Genomic DNA, 18,652 nt, shown 5'->3' on the forward strand with positions numbered 1-18,652 from the left:
GAAGGAACCTTAAATGCATATTAGTAAGTGAAAGAAGCCAATCTGAAATGGCTGCATAATGTATGACTCCACCTGCATGATATTCTGGAAAAGACAAAGCCATGGAGAGAGTGAAAAGGTTAGTGGTTGTCAGGGTTAGTGGTGAGGGACAGATGCATCTGCAGAGCGCAGAGGATTTTTAAGGGAGCGAAACTATCCTGTAGGATACTATGCTTATGGATACACGGGACTATACAGTTGTCAAAACCCATAGAATGTAAAACAACAAGAGTGAACCCTAATGTAGACTATGAACTTTGAGTAAAGATATGTCAATGTAGGTTCATTGATCATAATAAATGTACTGCTCTGGTGCAGGATGTTGATAGTTAGGGAGCCTGTGTGGCTATGGGGACTGGAGTAATAGGAGAACTCTGTACTTTCTGCTCAATTTTTCTGTGAACCTATAAGTGCTCTAAAATTAAAGTCTATTAAAAATATATACATGCATACATACAGTATATTTAAAATGAAAAATTACCCTAAACTTAGCTCTTTAAATAATAATAAATATTTATTATTTCACATAAGTTCTATGGGTCAGGATTTCAGGAATGACTAGTGGGATGCTTCTGCTGCAGGGTCTCACACGAAGCTGCAGTCACGTCAGTTAGGGTAGCTGTCATTTGAAGGTCTGACTGGAGCTGAAGGATCCACTTCTAATTTGGGCCACTCACATGGCTGATAGCAGGAGGCCTCAGTTCCTCATCATTTGAAGCCAGGCTTGCCTGAATATCCTCCCAATATGGTGGCTGGCTTCCCTAGGGTGGGTATCCAAGGAAGAACAAGATGAAGCTACAATGTCTTTTCTGACCTGGCTTTGAAACTCACACATCATCATTTTCACAATATCTTGTTGGTTGCAAGGGTCAGCTCTAGGCAGTGTGGGAGAGGACACCACAGAGCTATGCACTCCAGGAGGTCACGATTATTGTGGGCCATCCTGGAGGCTCCTACCACATGAGGTTTTTCAAATTTATCAACAGACAGTAAATCTTAGGATTTGCCGATGAGTCTTTAAATCTCTGCTATATCTACAATTGTCCCTCCTACTATCCTAAAATTGTTGATGTGCAATTTTTGTTTACTTGCTTGTTTTTGTTTCTGGATGAATCTGTCAGAGATTTGTCTATTTTAAGAATCAATTTTTGAATTTTTGACAGTCTCTAACATATGGTTCTTTTTGATGTAATTACCTTGCATTTTCTTCTTTTTTTCCCCCCTTCTGCTTTCTTTCTGTTTCCTCTGGATGATCTCTAACTTCTTGAATCTAATCAATAGAGTATTTTTAATCTTTCTTTGTTTTCTAACGTATATATTTAGGTGATTATTTCCCCAGTGAATATTGTTTTTAGCTATCTCCTATGAACTTTGATATGTAATGTCTTCATTTTTTTTCAGCACTGAATATTTTCTAGTATACATTATAATTCCCTTTTAACCACATGAATTAATTTAGAAGTATTTTTTTCTTTGTTTAATTTCTAAATATGTGGACATGTGTGATTATCTTCAGTTAGTGGTTCCTAAATCATTGTACTGTCATCAATGACTTGTATGAGTCTTTGGTATTTGTTTATATTTGTTTTGTGGCTTAGTATATGGACAATTTTTATATATTCACAGTAAGTTTGAAAAGAATGTGTATTCTTTACTTGTTAGGTGTGGGGTCCATTAGATCAAGTTTATTAATTGTTAAAATCTTCTATATTCCTAGTAACATTTATGTGTATGTTTTACCAGTTATTTAGATGTGTTTTAAAAAAATTCTCTCTCTGATGAAGATGATGGATTTGTGCATTCTTTTTTAAAATTCTTCTAAGTTTTGCTCTATATATTTTGAAGTTATATTGTTAGATGAAAACTATCATATATATTTCTTGTAAATTGTTTCATCTACTTTTTTTTGTTTTATCTGTTTTTATATGGTGACCTTTATTATCCCCAATAACACTTTGTTTTATGATCAATTTTGTCTGATATTAATATACTGGTACTAGCTTCCTTGTGGTTAGTATTTGCCTGCTATATATTTTCCATCACTTTTTTACATATGTATGTGTAATTATGTTAAAATATGTCTCCTGCAAACAATATATAACCACATTCTAACTCATTTGGTGTTTTTCTACCTCTGACATTCTCTATCTTTTAACTGAAAAGTTTTGATTATTTATATTTACCCAATCACTAACATATTTGCAAATATTCCTCCCACCTTATGCTCTATTTCCTATTTGCCATGTTTCCCCAACACACTTTTTACACCTTTTCTGGCCTTAATACAGCTCTCGATATTCCCTTTTCTTTCTCTCAATGAGTATTTTTAAGTAAATAAAGTTTTTAGGTTAATAAGTTAATCGATACGTCTGCACTCCTCTTAAACAACTAAGGACTTTGGAACACTTTAATTCTGATCATACCCTCCCAAAAGACTAAACAGAGACCCCAGAGCAGTGGTACAAACCAGAGGAAAGGGTATTTCTTTCTCATGTAACAGTGCAGAAGCAGGCAGGTGGTCACTGGCTGCTGGGAGAGCTCAGTCCTAGCAGATCACCCAATATGGGTTTCTACTATCTTGCGCTTATATTCTCCCATACCCAGGGCTAAATCCTGGCACCAGAACATTGTAATCCACCGAGTATGTAATAGTCACCTTAACCCCCAGATGAAAATTTAAGTCTACTGTGTCCACATTCTATGCTAGGGGAAGGAGAGAGATGGAGTTGAACATGAGAACTTTATATTTGATTTAACTTAATTTAATTTAATTTTATTTTTTGTTGGAGTATAGGTGCTTTACAATATTGTATTAGTTTCTACTGTACAGCAAAGCGAATCAGCTATACATATACAAATATCCCCTTTTTTGGATTTCCTTCTCATGTAGGTCACCACAGAGCACTGAGTAGAGTTTCCCATTCTATACAGGAGGTTCTCATTAGTTATCTATTTTACACATAGTGCTGTATATATGTCAATTCCAATCTCCCAATTCATCCCCTCCCCTTTCCCTGTTGGTATCCATAGGTTTGTCCTCTATGAGCAACTTCTTTAAGGAAGTAGCCTGGAAGTGCATACGATTGCTCTTTGCTGTAGGGAAGTAGGAAGATGTCATCTTTGGTTGAGTGACCAACAACCCAGCTAAAACTTGGAGGCTTCTATTCCTAAAAGGAAGAAGGAGAGAATGGGTTCCCGGAACAAACTGCAGTCTTCCACAGACATCATCGGAATGCTTCATCCTCTTCTGATTTTCTCTGTGTTTGCTTCAACCTTAGGCAGGCAGCCTCTCCCAGTGATGGCAAAGATGGTCACTGATAACTGGAGCCTCATGGTCTCTCATGTAGCAATTCAGTAAAACAGAGAGTGGCTCTTTACACGCAGTTCCAGCTAAAGTCTAGGATTTCCTCCAATTGGTCCAATGTGGATCATATGCCCAGCACCAAACTAGTAATGGGGAATATTTGTTTAATGGATACAGAATTTCAGTCTCACAAGATGAAAAGAGTTCTGCAGATGGATAGTGGTGAGCACTGCAACCGTGTGAATGTACTTAATGCCACTGAACTGTACATTTTAAAATGGTTTAGACAGTAAATTTTATGTTACTTACTTTTTATCATAATTTAAAAGATTGAAAAGAAATCTGGCAAAATTAAATACATTTTCTAACATAAGGAACAACATAAGGTTAAGACTGTGTCATTTCTATTCACATGAGAAAAAGGAAAGCAATTTGGCTGTGCCCTACAGCAGACTCTGTCAGATAGTCTCACACACACCATCCCCACCCAAATAGCCCACCTGTCCTGAGGACCCACTGAGCCCCAGCACTGGCCTGGAGCTCTGGGGGAATCTATTTCTTTTTTTCTGAAGCCAGGGAGGCATTAGAGGTGGGCCCAGTGGGACAGAAAGGAGGGAACCCATTTAAACTCTCCCTCCACCAGATGGTATGTCCTTTGGGCGAAGTCTTCTGGTTTTACAAAGTAAGGAGGCTGTGTCAGGTCAGCAAGAACATAGGGACAAACCAGTTACACTCCCCTGTTATGGTCCATAACATAAGCAAAAATAGCCACCAGCCCCCAAAACTGCCTGTGTGCAGGACTGCCAAGGGCTCTGTGTGAATTACCCTCTGTCATCCTCACAAGCCTGAGGTCGTCCTAACACAGACTCATGCTCAGGCATGTGCAGATTAGGACATGAGCCCCAATACACACACAGATCCTCGTGCAGAAACATGTCCTAACCTTTCATAATCAGTTGCAGGTACATATTCCTGAGCTGACACCTGAAGCATGGCCAGCCAAGTCCCTTTTATTTCTGGCTTTCTTTGGAAAGAGAGGTAGGGGTTGGGTAGGGTCCAGGACCAAGCTGATTGCAGCCTTCTCAGAAAAGTGACCTTTGGCTGGAATTGCTCAGATCATGCAGGCCCAGAGCCCAGGCTTGGCTATGTGGTGTTGCTTGTGGAGCACTGATAAAAGCATCTGGAAGCTCAGCTGCTGCATCCTGCCCAGTCCATGTCCCTACAGTTCCACTTCCACCTTTGATCAAGGCCTTAGTCCATCTAGGGCTAGGGGCCCCCTGCCTTCATTGCCCCCTGCCTTCATCTGTGAGGGGTCCCTCACAGATGAGGACCTGCATTCATGGAAGGAAATGAAATGGGGACCCTGACATGCAGCCCCCACCCCTGACATGTAGCCTGTGTCCTCCCCAAATGGCAGGCGCCAGCAGGAGCATGGCCAGTGGGAACCAAGGGTCATCAGTTCAGAATCCAACTGACCCTGGCTCTGAGGGCCTCCCAGCCTGATGGAAATCGCCAGTATTTAAAAAGCTTGGTGAATGCTGGGCTAGACAGAAGCAGGGGACTATGGAAGCCCAGAGGAGGCATCAACAGCCTGGAAGGGTTGGGATCAGGTAAGGCTTTCTGGAGGAGGTGGTGTTGAAAGGACTCCTGAAAGAACAAGAGGAATTGCATTTGGGTAAGAGGACTTCCAGGCAGAGGGAACAGCTTGTGCAAAATGCTGGCACTAGGGGAAGCACAATGCCCTAGGGAACTGGGAGAATGTCAGCAAGGCAGGAGGGTAGGCAATAGTTGGCAAGGAAGGCGGGGGCCACACTGTGAAGGGCAGTAAGCCAGCCAAGGGGCTAGAGGCATTCAGAGGGCACAGAGAATGCGTGGGCAGATTTCATCAAGGGACTGTTCTTGTGAGACTTTCACTGGGGAGGTCTTTCTGGCTCCAAAGTGCAGGGAGGATCTGGGGATGCCTTAAGACTGATTTGAATGGAACACAGGGCAACTGATTTCTGGAAGGCAAAAGGCAAAGGAAGCACTTTATGTAACAAAGAGAGGAAAGAAAAGTCCACAATATTTTAATAGACAAGATTCAAAGTAAATAATTGAATATTTTTTGGTATTACAGGTCAACTAATGAGAAGGGCAGAATTCTGGGAGGATGACATTTCACCTAGCTGGGCCTCAGTCAACATTCATACAATCAAATGATGGCAAATGTTCATCTATACAAGTCATTCTTAGCTCACTGGTTGTTCAGACACTGGCTGTAGTTTGCTGACCCTGGTCTAGACCAGTGAGACAGGGTGGAAGCAAGTGAGAAACAAGGAGGCTCTCCCCTCCCCCTCCACAATGGACCTCCACCGGCCTAACATTCCTTTGACAGACAACACTACCTCCAGTGGGATTAGAGAAAATGGACCCTTGTTACTAGGAGGGACTGAGATCCTTTAGCAATAGGAAGACCCCACAAATGTGAAGGTCTGTAATCCTAATATCTCAGGGTAACAGGGACCTGAGAGGCCCCTCCCCAGCCCTCTCTGAGGACAGGACTAACATACATGAATTCCTTGGAAATCTAAAGTATTCCAAATATGGAAACTGACTTGCAAGTTGCTGAAAGAGCTGGGATTTGAATGTAAGTCTCAGGATTCCCAGCTGGGTTCCTTTCTCTAGACTACTTTGTTCTCACCTTGGAGCCCGGCTAACTTGGAGAGGAGGAGCACACAGGGAAGGAGTAGGTTCAGGACTCATTGCCCAGGACAAGATACTCTTCAGGCTCCTGCCTTCCCCAGTTTGTGGTTTAAGGGCAGATCAGGTATCCTAATTTACATACATTTGCATACAAAACTTTCCTTGGTGAGGAATATGAGGCTTCAGCTAGAGCTCGGCATTTGTGGTGGGCTAAAATATGGTCTCCAAAACAAGTTCATGTCCTAATCCATTGACCCGTGAATATTACCTATGTGGAAAAATGGGTCTTGGCATGTATGATTAAACTAAGGATCCTCAGATGAGAAGATTACCCTGGATTATCTGGATGGGCTCTAAATTCTCATCAGACAGGTAGAGAGATGACTAGATCCAGAAAACAGAAGGTGATGTGACAACAGAAACAGAGAAAGAGATTTGAAGTTGCTTCTTTACTGGCTTTAAAGATGGAGAAAGGGCTCATCAACCAAGGAATGTATGTCGCTCTAGAAGCTGGAAAAGGCAAGGAAATAGGTTCTTCTCAAGAGCCTTAGGAGTAAGCTGGGCCCTGCCAACCACCTGTAAACTGACATAGTACAACTGATTTCAGACTACTGGCCTCCAGAAATGAGAGAGAATAAATATCTCTTGTTTCCAGTGGCCAAGCTTGTGGTCATTTGTGACAGCAGCCTCAGAAAACTAATACAGCATCCAATAGTATTTTTCTTAATTGAAATCAACACTTTTTATAATATTTTAATTTTGTTGGAATATATATATATATTCATATTTCTTAGATTCTTTTCTCATATATGTTATCACAGAATATTGAGTAGAGTTCCCTGTGCTATACAGTAGGTCCTTGTTGGTTATCTATCTATGTATAGTAGTGTGTGTATGTTCATCCCAAGCTCCTGATTTATTCCCCCGCATTTCCCCTTTGGTAACCATAAGTTTGTTTTTAATATCTGTAAATAAGTTTTTGTATCTTTTTTGTAAATAAGTTCATGTGAATTTTTTTAAAATTAGATTTCACATATGAGTGATATCTTATGATATTTGGCTTTCTCTGTCTGACTTCACTTAGTGTGAAAATGTCTAGGTCCATCCATGTTTCTGTAAATGGAATTATTCCATTCTTTTTTATGGCTGAGTAATATTCCATTGTACATCTGTACCACATCTTTATCCATTCCTTTGCTGACAGACATTTATGTTGCTTCCATGTCTTGGCTCTAGTAAATAGTGCTGCAATGAACATTGGGGTGCATGTATACTTTTGGATTATGGTTTTCTTGGGATATATGCTTAGAAGTAGGATTGCAGATCATATGGTAGTTCTATTTTTAGTTTTTTAAGGAAACTCCACACTGTTCTTCATAGTGGTTGTATCAATTTACATCCCCACTAACAGCGTAGGAGGCTTCCCTTTTCTCCAAACCCTCTCTAGCATTTATTGTTTATAGACTTTTTGATGATGGCCATTCTGGTTGGTGCGAGGTGATACCTCTTTGCAGTTTTGTTTCATTTTTTTTCCCCCTTTTTAAAAGCTCTTTATTGGAATATAATTGCTTTACAATCTTGTACCAGCTTTTGAGGTACACCAAAGTGAATCAGCTGTATGTATACATATATCCCCATATCCCCTCCCTCCCATGACTCCCTCCCACCCTTCCTGTCCTGGCCCTCCAAGGCATCACCCATCATTGTGTTGATCTCCCTTTGCCATACAGCAACTTCCCACTAGCATTGTAGTTTTGACTTGCATTTCTCTGATAATTAATGATGTTGAGCACCTTTTCATGTCCTTTTTGGCCATGTATGTCTTCTCTGGAGAAATGTCTATTTAGATCTTCTGGCCATTTTTGATTGGGTTATTTTTTTTAAATATAACTTCATGAGCTGTTTGTATATTTTGGGGATTAATCTATTGTTGGTCACTTCATTAGCAAATATTTTCTCCCATTCTGAGGGTTGTCTTTCTGTTTTGTTTATAGTTTTCTTTGTTGTGCAGAAGCTTTTAAGTTTAATTAGGTCCCATTTGTTTATTTTTGTTTTTATTTTCATTACTCTAGGAGGTGGACTGAAAAAGATCTTGCTGTGATTTATGTCAAAGAGTGTTCTGCCTATATTCTCCTCTAAGAGTTTTATAGTGTCTGTTTTTACATTTAGGTTTTGATCCATTTTGAGTTTATTTATGTGTATGGTGTTAGTGTATGTCATTCTTTTACATGTAGCTGTCCAGTTTTCCCAGCACCAATGATTGAAGAGACTGTCTTTTCTCCATTGTATATTCTTGCCTCCTTTGTTGTAGATTAACTGACTATAGGTGAGTGAGTTTATTTCTGGGTTTTCTATCCTGTTCCATTGATCTACATTTCTTTTTTTTATGCCAGTAGCACACTGTTTTGATTACTGTAACTTATTAGTATAGTCTGAAGTTAGGGAGTCTGATTCCTACAGCTCTGTTTTTTTTTTTTTTTCTCACAATTGAATTGGCGATTCGAGTTCTTTTGTGTCTCCATATAAATTAAAAAAACTTTCTGTTCTAGTTCTGTGAAAAATGCCATTGGTAATTTGATAGGAATTGCACTGAACCTGTAGATTGCCTTGGGTAGTACAGTCATTTTGACAATATTGTTTCTTCCAATCCAAGAACATCGTATATTCTTCCACCTGTTTGTGTCTTCTATTTTTTTCATCAGCATCTTACAGTTTTCAGAGTAGAAGTCTTTTGTCAACTTAGGTAGGTTTATTCCTAGGTATTTTTTCCTTTTTGATGCAATGGTAAATGGGATTGTTTCCTTAATTTCTCTTTCTTATCTTTAGTTCTTAGTGTATAGAAATGCAAGAGATTTCTATGTAGTCATTTTGTATCTTGCAAGTTTACCAAATTCATTGATGAGCTCTACTAGTTTTCTGGCAGTATCTTTCAGCTTTTCTATGTGTAGTATCATGTCATGTGCAAGCAGTGACAGTTTTACTTCTTTTCCAACTTGGATTCCCTTTATTTCTTTTTCTTCTCTGATTGCCATGGCTAGGACTTCCAAAACTACATTAAATAAAAGTGGTGAGAATGGGCATCCTTGCATTGTTCCTGGTCTTAGAGGAAAGCTTTCAGGTATTCAGCATTGAGAGTGATGTTAGTTGTGGGTTTGTCATATATGACCTTTATTATGTTGAGGTAAGTTGCCTCTTTGACCACTTTCTGGAGAGTTTTGGTCATAAATGGGTGTTAAATTTTGCCAAAAGCTTTTTCTGCATCTATTGAGATGATAATATGATAATCTGATTTTTACTCTTCAGTTTAAGTGTGGTATATCACACTGATTGATTTGCAGATATTGCAGATATTGAAAAATCCTTGCATCCCTGGAGTAAATCCCAATTCATCATGATGTATGATCTTTTTAATGCATTCTTGGATTTGGTTTGCTCATATTTGGTTGAGCATTTTTTTTTTTTGTCTATGTTCATCAGTGATACTGGTCTGTAATTTTCTTTTCTGGGGATATCTTTGCCTGGTTTTGGTATCAGAGTGATGCTGGCCTCATAGAATGAGTTTGAAAGTGATCCTTCCTCTGCAATATTTTGGAACAGTTTCAGAAAGATAGGTGTTAATTCTCTAAATGTTTGATAGATTTGGCCTCCGAGGCCATCTGGTCCTGAGCTTTTGTTTGTTGGAAGTTTTTTAATCATTGTTTCAATTTCAGTACTTGCGATTGGTCTGTTCATATTTTCTACTTCTTCCTGGTTCAGTCTTGGAATTTTGTTTATTTCTAAGAATTTGTCCATTTCTTCTAGGTTGTCCATTTCATTGGCATATGCTGCTTGTAGTAGTCTCCTATGATCCTTTGTATTTCTGTGGTGTCCATTGTATCTCCTACTTTTTCAATCTAATTTTATTGATTTGAGTCCTCTCCTTTTTTTTTTATCTTGATGAGTCTGGCTAAAGGCTTACCAATTTTTTTTATCTTCTCAAAGAACCAGCTTCTAGTTTCATTGATCTTTGCTATAATTTTTTCTTTTTTTTAAAGAACTTTTATTGAGCTACAATTGACATACAATAAACTGCATATATTTAGAGTATATAACTTGATTTTTTTTCTTATTAATAATGTATATATGGCAATCCCAATCTCCCAATTGATCCCACCCCAACCACCCCCACTTTCCCCACTTGGTGTTCATATGTTTGTTCTCTACATCTGTGTCTCTATTTCTGCCTTGCAAACCGGTTGATCTGTACCATTTTTCTATAGTCCACATATATGTGTTAATATACAATATTTGCTTTTCTCTTTCTGACTCACTTCACTCTTTATGACAGTCTCTAGGTCCATCCATGTCTCTACAAATGTCCCAGTTTCATCCCTTTTTACAGCTGAGTAATATTCCATTGTATGTATGTACCACATCTTCTTTATCCATTCATCTGTGGATGGACATTTAGGTTGCTTCCATGTCCTGGCTATTGTAAATAGTGCTGCAGTGAACACTGGAGTGCATGTGTCTTTTTGAATGATGGTGTTCTCTGGATATATGCCCAACAGTGGGATTGCTGGGTCATATGGTAGTTCTATTTTTAGTTTTGCAAGCAACCTCCATACTGTTTTCCATAGTGGCTGTATCAATTTACATTCCCACCAGCAGTGCAAGAGTGTTCCCTTTTCTCCACACCCTCTCCAGCATTTACTGTTTGTCGATTTTCTGATGATGCCCATTCTAACCGGTGTGAGGTGATACCTCATTGTCATTTCATTTGCATTTCTCTAATAATTAGTGATGTTGAGCAGCTTTTCATGTGCCTCTTGGCCATCCGTATGTCTTCTTTGGAGAAATGCCTATTTAGGTCTTCTGCCCATTTTTTGATTGGGTTGTTTGTTTTTTGGATATTGAGCTGGATAAACTGGTTATATATTTTGGACATTAGTCCTTTGTCTGTTGATTTGTTTGCAAACATTTTTTCCCATTCTGAGGGTTGTCTTTTTGTCTTGCTTATAGTTTCCTTTGCTGTGCAGAAGCTTTGAAGTTTCATTAGGTCCCACTTATTTATTTTTGTTTTTATTTCCATTACTCTAGGGGGTGGATCAGAAAAGATCTTGCTGTTGTTTACGTCAGAGTGTCCTTCCTATGTTATCCTCTAGGAGTTTTACAGCGTCTGACCTTACATTTAGGTCTTTAATACATCTTGAGTTTAGTTTTGTGTTTGGTGCTAGGAAGTGTTCTAATTTCATTCTTTTACATGTAGCTGTCCAGTTGTCCCAGCACCACTTATTGAAGAGGCTGCCTTTTCTCCAATGTATATCCTTGGCTCCTTTGTCATAGATTAGTTGACCATAGTTTATCTCTGGGCTTTCTATCCTGTTCCATTGATCTATATTTCTGTTTTTGTGCCAGTACCATACTGTCTTGATCACTGTAGCCTTGTAGTATAGCCTGAAGTCAGGAAGCCTGATTCCACCAACTCCGTCTTTCCTTCTCAAGATTGCTTTGGCTATTCGGGGTCTTTTGTGTTTCCACACAAGTCGTAAAATTTCTTGTTCTAGTTCTATGAAAAATGCCATTGGTAATTTGATCGGGATTGCACTGAATCTGTAAATTGCTTTGGGTAATATAGTCATTTTCACAATGTTGATTCTTCCAATCCAAGAACATGGTATGTCCCTCCATCTGTTTGTGTCGTCTTTGATTTCTTTCATTAGTGTCTTATAGTTTTCTGAGTACAGGTCTTTTACCTCCTTGGTTAGGTTTATTCCTAGGTATTTTATCCTTTTTGTTGCAATGGTGAATGGGATTGTTTCCTTAATTTTTCTTTCTGATCTTTCATTGTTAGTGTACTGAAATTCAAGAGATTTCTGTGTGTTAATTTTGTCTCCTGCAACTTTACCAAATTCATTGATTAGCTCAAGTAGTTTTCCAGTGGCATCTTTAGGATTTTCTATGTATCGTATCATGTCATCTGCAAACAGTGACTGTTTTACTTCTTCTTTTCCAATTTGGATTCCTTTGATTTCTTTTTCTTCTCTGATTGCTGTGGCAAGGACTTCCAAAACTATGTTGAATAGTAGTGGCGACAGTGGACATCCTTGTCTTGTTCCTGATCTTAGACGGAATGCTTGCAGTTTTTCCCCATTGAGAATGATGTTTGCTGTGGGTTTGTCATATATGGCCTTTATTATGCTGAGGTAGGTTCCCTCTATGCCCACCTTCTGGAGAGTTTTTATCATAAATGGGTGTTGAATTTTGTCAAAAGCTTTTTCTGCATCTATTGAGATGATCATGTGGTTTTTATCCTTCAGTTTGTTAATATGGTGTATCACATTGATTGATTTGCATATATTGAAGAATCCTTGCATTCCAGGGATAAACCCCACTTGATCATGGTGTATGATGCTTTTAATGTGTTGTTGGATTCTGTTAGCTAGTATTTTGTTGAGGATTTTCGCATCTAAATTCATCAGTGATATTGGTCTGTAGTTTTCTTTTTTTGTAGTATCTTTGTCTGGTTTTGGTATCAGGGTGATGATGACCTCATAAAATGAGTTTGGGAGTGTTCCTTCCTCTGCAATGTTTTGGAAGAGTTTGAGAAGGATGGGTGTTAGCTCTTCTCTAAATGTTTGATAAAAGTCACCTGTGAATCCATCTGGTCCTGGACTTTTGTTTGTTGGGAGATTTTTAATCACAGTTTCAATTTCATTACTTGTGATTGGTCTGTTCATATTTTCTATGTCTTCCTGTTTCAGTCTTGGAAGGTTATACCTTTCTAAGAATCTGTCCATTTCATCCAGGTTGTCCATTTTATTGGCATATAGTTGCTTGTAGTAAAATCTTATGGTGCTTTTTATTTCTGCAGTCTGTTGTAACTGCTCCTGTTTCATTTCTAATTTTATTGATTTGAGTCCTCTCCCTCTTTTTCTTGATGAGTCTTGCTAGAGGTTTATCAATTTTATTTATCTTCTCAAAGAACCAGCTTTTAGTTTTATTGATTTTTGCTATTGTTTTCTTTGTTTCTATTTCATTTATTTCTGCTCTGATCTTCATGATGTCTCTCCATCTACTAACTTTGGGTTTTGTTTGCTCTTCTTTCTCTAGTTTCTTTAGGTGTAAGCTTCGATTGTTGATTTGGGATTTTTCTTGTTTCTTGAGGTAGGATTGTATCGCTATAAACTTCCCTCTTAGAACTGCCTTTGCTGCATCCCATAGGTTTTGGATCGTTGTGTTTTCATTGTCATTTGTCTCTAGGTATTTTTTGATTTCCTCTTTGATTTCTTCAGTGATCTGTCAGTTATTTACTAGCGTATTGTTTAGCCTCCATGTGTTTGTGTTTTTCCTGTAATTGATTTCTAATTTCATAGCGTTGTGGTCAGAAAAGATGTTTGATACGATTTCAATTTTCTTGAATTTACCAAGGCTTGATTTATGACCCAAAATGTGATCTATCCTGGAGAATGTTCCATGTGCACTTGAGAAGAAGGTGTAATCTGCTGTTTTTGGATGGAATGTCCTATTAAATCAAGCTGATTTATTGTGTCATTTAAAGCTTGTGTTTCCTTATTAATTTTCTGTCTGGATGATCTGTCCATCGGTGTAAGTGGGGTGTTAAAGTCCCCCACCATGATTGTGTTACTGTCGATTTCCTCTTTCATAGTTGTTAGCATTTGCCTTATGTATTGAGGGGCTCCTATATTGGGTGCATATATATTTAAAATTATTATCTCTTCTTCTTGGATGGATCCCTCAATCTTTACATAGTGTCCTTTCTTGTCTCTTGTAACATTTTTTATTTTAAAGTCTATTTTATCTGATATGAGTATCACTACTCCAGCTTTCTTTTGATTTCAATTTGCATGGAATATCTTTTTCCATCCCCTCACTTTCAGTCTGTATGTGTCCCTAGGTCTGAAGTGGGTCTCTTGGAGACAGCATATATATGGGTCTTGTTTTTGTATCCATTCAGCCAATCTGTGTCTTTTGGTTGGGGCATTTAGTCCATTTACATTCAAGGTAATTATCAATATGTATGTTCCTATTAATATTTTCTTAATTGTTTTGTTTTTGTTTCTGTAGGTCCTTTTCTTCTCTTATGTTTCCCGCTTAGAGAAGTTCCTTTAGCATTTGTTATAGGGCTGGTTTGGTGGTGCTGATTTCTCTTAGCTGTTGCTTGTCTGTAAAGCTTTTGATTTCTCTGTTGAATCTGAATGAGATCCTTGCTGGGTAGAATATTCTAGGTTGTAGGTTCTTCCCTGTCATCACTTTAAATATATCATGCCACTCCCTTCTGGCTTGCAGAGTTTCTGCTGAGAAATCAGCTGTGAACCTTATGAGAATTCCCTTGTATGTTATTTGTCGTTTTTCCCTTGTTGCTTTTAATAACTTTTCTCTGTCTTTAATTTTTGTCAATTTGACTACTATATGTCTTGGCATGTTTCTCCTTGGGTTTATCCTGCCTGGAACTCTCTGTGCTTCCTGCACTTGGGTAGCTATTTCCTTTCCCATGTTAGAGAAGTTTTCAACTATAATCTGTTCCAGTATTTTCTCAGTTCCTTTCTCTCTCTCTTCTCCTTCTGGGACCCCTATAATGCGAATGTTGGTGTGTTTAACGTTGTCCCAGAGGTCTCTTAGGTTGTCTTCAGTTCTTTTCATTCTTTTCTCTTTATTCTTTTCCACATCAGTGATTATCACTATTCTGTCTTCCAGGTCACTTACTCATCCTTCTGCCTCAGTAAATCTGCTATTGGTTCCTTCTAGTGTATTTTTCACTTCAGTTATTGTGTTGCATATCTCTGTTTGTTTGTTCTTTAATTCTTCTAGGTCTTTGATAAACTTTTCTTGCAACTTTTCAATCTTTGCATCCAATCTTTTTTCAAAGTCCTGGATCATCTTCACCATCATTGTTCTGAATTCTTTTTCCAGAAGAGTGCCTATCTCCTCTTCATTTAGTTGTTTTTCTGGTGTTTTATCTTGTCCCTTCATCTGGTACAAAGTCTTTTGCCTTTTCATTTTCTCTATCTTTCTGTGGCTGTGGTTTTCAGTTCCACAAGTTGAAATACTGCTGATACTGCTTGATTCTGCTGTCTGCCCTCTTGTGGAGGAAGCTGTCTAGGAGGCGCGTGGGTGCTTCCTGATGGGAGGGACTGATGGTGGGTTGGGCTGGGTGGGTGGAGCTCAGTGACACTTTAATCTGCTTGTCTTCCAATGGGTGGGGCTGTGTTCCCACGCTGGTGGTCATTTGGCCTGAGGTGACCCAGCACTGGAGCTTACGGGCTCTTTGGTGGAGCTAATGGTGGACTCTGGGAGGGCTCATGCCAATAAGCACTTCTCAGAACCCCTGCTGTCAGTGCCCCTGTCTCCTTGGTGAGCCACAGCTACCCCCCACCTCTGCAGGCAACCCTCCAACACCAGCAGGTAGGTCTGGTTCAGTCTCTTATGGGGTCACTGCTCCTTCCCCCTGGGTCCTGGTGAGCACACTTTTTTGTGTGCCCTCCAAGAGTGGAGTCTCCATTTACCCCAGTCCTGTGGAGGTCCTGCAATCAAATCCCACTGGCTTTCAAAGTCTGATTCTCTGGGGATTCCTCCTCCCGTTGCTGGACTCCCAGGTTAGGAAGCCTGACGTGGGGCTCAGAACCTTCAGGACTTCTGCGGTATAACTGTTCTCCAGCGTGTGAGTCACCCACCCAGCATTTATGGGATTTGATTTTAACGCGATTGCGCCCCTCCTACCATCTCATTGCAGCTTTTCCTTTGTCTCTGGATGTGGGGTAGCTTTTTTTTTGGTGAATTCCAGTGTCTTTCTGCTGATGGTTGTTCAGCAGTTAGTTGTAATTCCGGTGCTCTTGCAAGAGGGAGTGAGCGCATGTCCTCCTACTCTGCCATCTTGATTCTTCTCCTATTACTATAGTTTTAATATAATACCAGCAGTCATATCCCAATACCAAACATCATGATTTGTTAGGTCTGCCCCACCTATAGCCATATGACACTATCACTCTCAGTCCAAGCAGCCAGCATTGCCACACTGCAAGCAGAAACCTAAACACTACTTTCTCTGACCTGCAGAAGAAGACCCAATTGTATACCAACACCTGTTTTGTTTCTTTGGTCACCCTGAAGTCTGTATTCATAGCCTACCAGGGTTTATTATAATCTCACATATCATTACATACTATTTAGGACAAAAAGTGCCTTTCAGCTATTTGGGAATAGTATGAATCATGTCCAGTGGCTTTTTAGGATTTATCTTGTGGGCCCATCATATGTTTTCCATAGGATAGCTGATGACTCTTGAGCATACTCTGCATCAGCTACCATAATTATTTCTAGCCCTACAGGAGTAAAAGTATTTAGCTGATGAACAACTCTTCACGGGGGTAATGTTATGTGACCTCCCACTATATTATGAGCTTTAGGCTTTCTTTTTCTTTTTATAGTAGGTGGTTTGACAGGAATCATCTTAGCCAATTCATTCCTGGACATTGTCCTCCACAATATGTACTCTGCAGTAGCACACTTCCATAACGTAATGTCTGTGGGAGCAGTTTTCACTATTATAGGAAGCTTCCTACACTGATTTCCACTATTCTCAGGTTATACACTTAACTCAACATGAGCAAAAATTCACTTCACAAGCATATTTGTAGTAGTACATATGACTTCCTGCAGCACTTTCTTGGCCTCTCAGGGATGTCACTACGTTACTCCGAGTACCCTGATACACACACAACATGAAATATTTTGTGTTTAGGCTCATTCATCTCAGAAACAGCAGTAATGCTAATAATCTTCATAATTTGAAAAGCATTTGCCTCCAAACAAGAAGTTTCAGTGTGGAAGGTGCTACTCCTAACCTCAAATGGCTACAAGGATGCCCTCCACCATATCCCATGTTTGAAAACCCTGCCTATGCAAATGCAAAATAAGGAAGGAAGGACTCAAGTCCTTTTCAACCAGTTTCAAGCCAACACCATAACTCTTATGTCTTTCTCAATAAATGAGATAAAAGTAAAAAGTTATGTAACTTTGTCAAAGTTAAACCATAGGCTAAAATCCTGTATAGCACTAAGGCATATCCATTTCATCTAGGCTTTCAAGATGCAACATCACCAATTATGGAAGAACTTTTACATTTTCAAAATTACACATTAATAATCATTTTTAAAACAAGTTCTCTAGTCCTCTATATTTTTTCACTAATATTGACAACTAAACTGACTCATACGTACAATAGATGCACAGGTAGAGAAAATGTGAACAATTTACCAGCCCTTGTTGTAATCTTAATTGCCCCATCACCGTTGTGAATCCTTTACATGACACATGAAATCAATAACTCTTCCCGAACCACAAACACTATGGGTCAGTGATGATCCTGAAGCTACGAAAACACAGATTATGAAGAACTAAATGTTGACTCCTCTATAATCCCCACATCAGATCTAAAACCAGAATTATGACTAATAGAAGTCAACAGCCAAGAAGAATAGAGATAGTCATTGAATATTAGTTTTATGTGAAAATGTTTTACACTCATGAGTCGTTCCTTCTTTAGGCCTAAAAAGAGTTGCTATCCCAGGACGCCTACATTAAAGGATCCTAATGTTGACAGGACCAGGCCTGAGTTGTGCACAATGCTCAGTAGAGGTCATTTTCCTGAGTTCAAAGACAGGGCAGAGGGATGTGGCTGCGACATGGGGTGAATCTGGAGCCCGTCGGAGACATACTCTCCAAGCTCCAGGATAGGAATGGGGCCTCTGGGGTCCCAGGCCACTCACCATGCCCTCCCAAGCGGTATCTCAGCAATATTCCCTGTCAACGATGAGGCAGTCCTAGCATTTGTGATGCCCCAGTGCTGTGTCCTATGTGGCCCCGTGCTCTTGGGACTGCACCCCACACTCTGCAGGTCCATGCTGCAGAGTTTTTCCTATCGCAGAAGTAGAGACCACCCAGCAAGCAGCCCTCTTCCCAACCAGCAGGAAGAGGGAAGGAGAGCAGGGGCACCAGGGGAATCTCACTCAGACAGCAACACCCCAGGGGTGCCAGTGGGGACGGTGATGATGCAGATGAGGCACAGCCCAAGAGACGGGACCAGAGGGCTCAACAGGCAGCTCCACATCTGGGGTCACACGACCACAGTCTCCAGGGTGACACCCCCTCCCCAGACCCTCCACACCTGGGGTCACGTCCACCATCTCTAGGGTGACCTCACCTCTCCAGACCCCCCGACCTGGGGTCACACAACCACAGTCTCCAGGGTGACACCCCCTCTCCAGACCCTCCACATCTGGGGTCACATGTCCACACTCACCAGGGTGACTCCACTTCCCCAGACTCTGCACCTGTGGTCACACGTCCCCTTGGTCAGGACACCACGGCTCTGCTGATTGGCCCTCTAATGTGGAAATGAGCTGGGTCCTGGGGCCCCCTGGGATGACAGAAAGAAGTGTAGGGTTGGTCTCCTCTCCCACATTTGTCCCAGAGAAGTCCTCTTCTTTTCACTTTCATTCTGGGTGAATTTAACTGTTTTTAAAGCTTTCATGCTTGAACACACTACCTCTGGCAGTCTCGGTCCCTTCTTGTCTCCCTAAGGTGTTGAGAAAACTCATGGGACAGCAGGGCTGAAAAATGAGGGGC

The sequence above is a fragment of the Hippopotamus amphibius genome, chromosome 9 (genome assembly GCF_030028045.1).
Source record: "Hippopotamus amphibius kiboko isolate mHipAmp2 chromosome 9, mHipAmp2.hap2, whole genome shotgun sequence".
NCBI classification, from domain to species: domain Eukaryota; kingdom Metazoa; phylum Chordata; class Mammalia; order Artiodactyla; family Hippopotamidae; genus Hippopotamus; species Hippopotamus amphibius.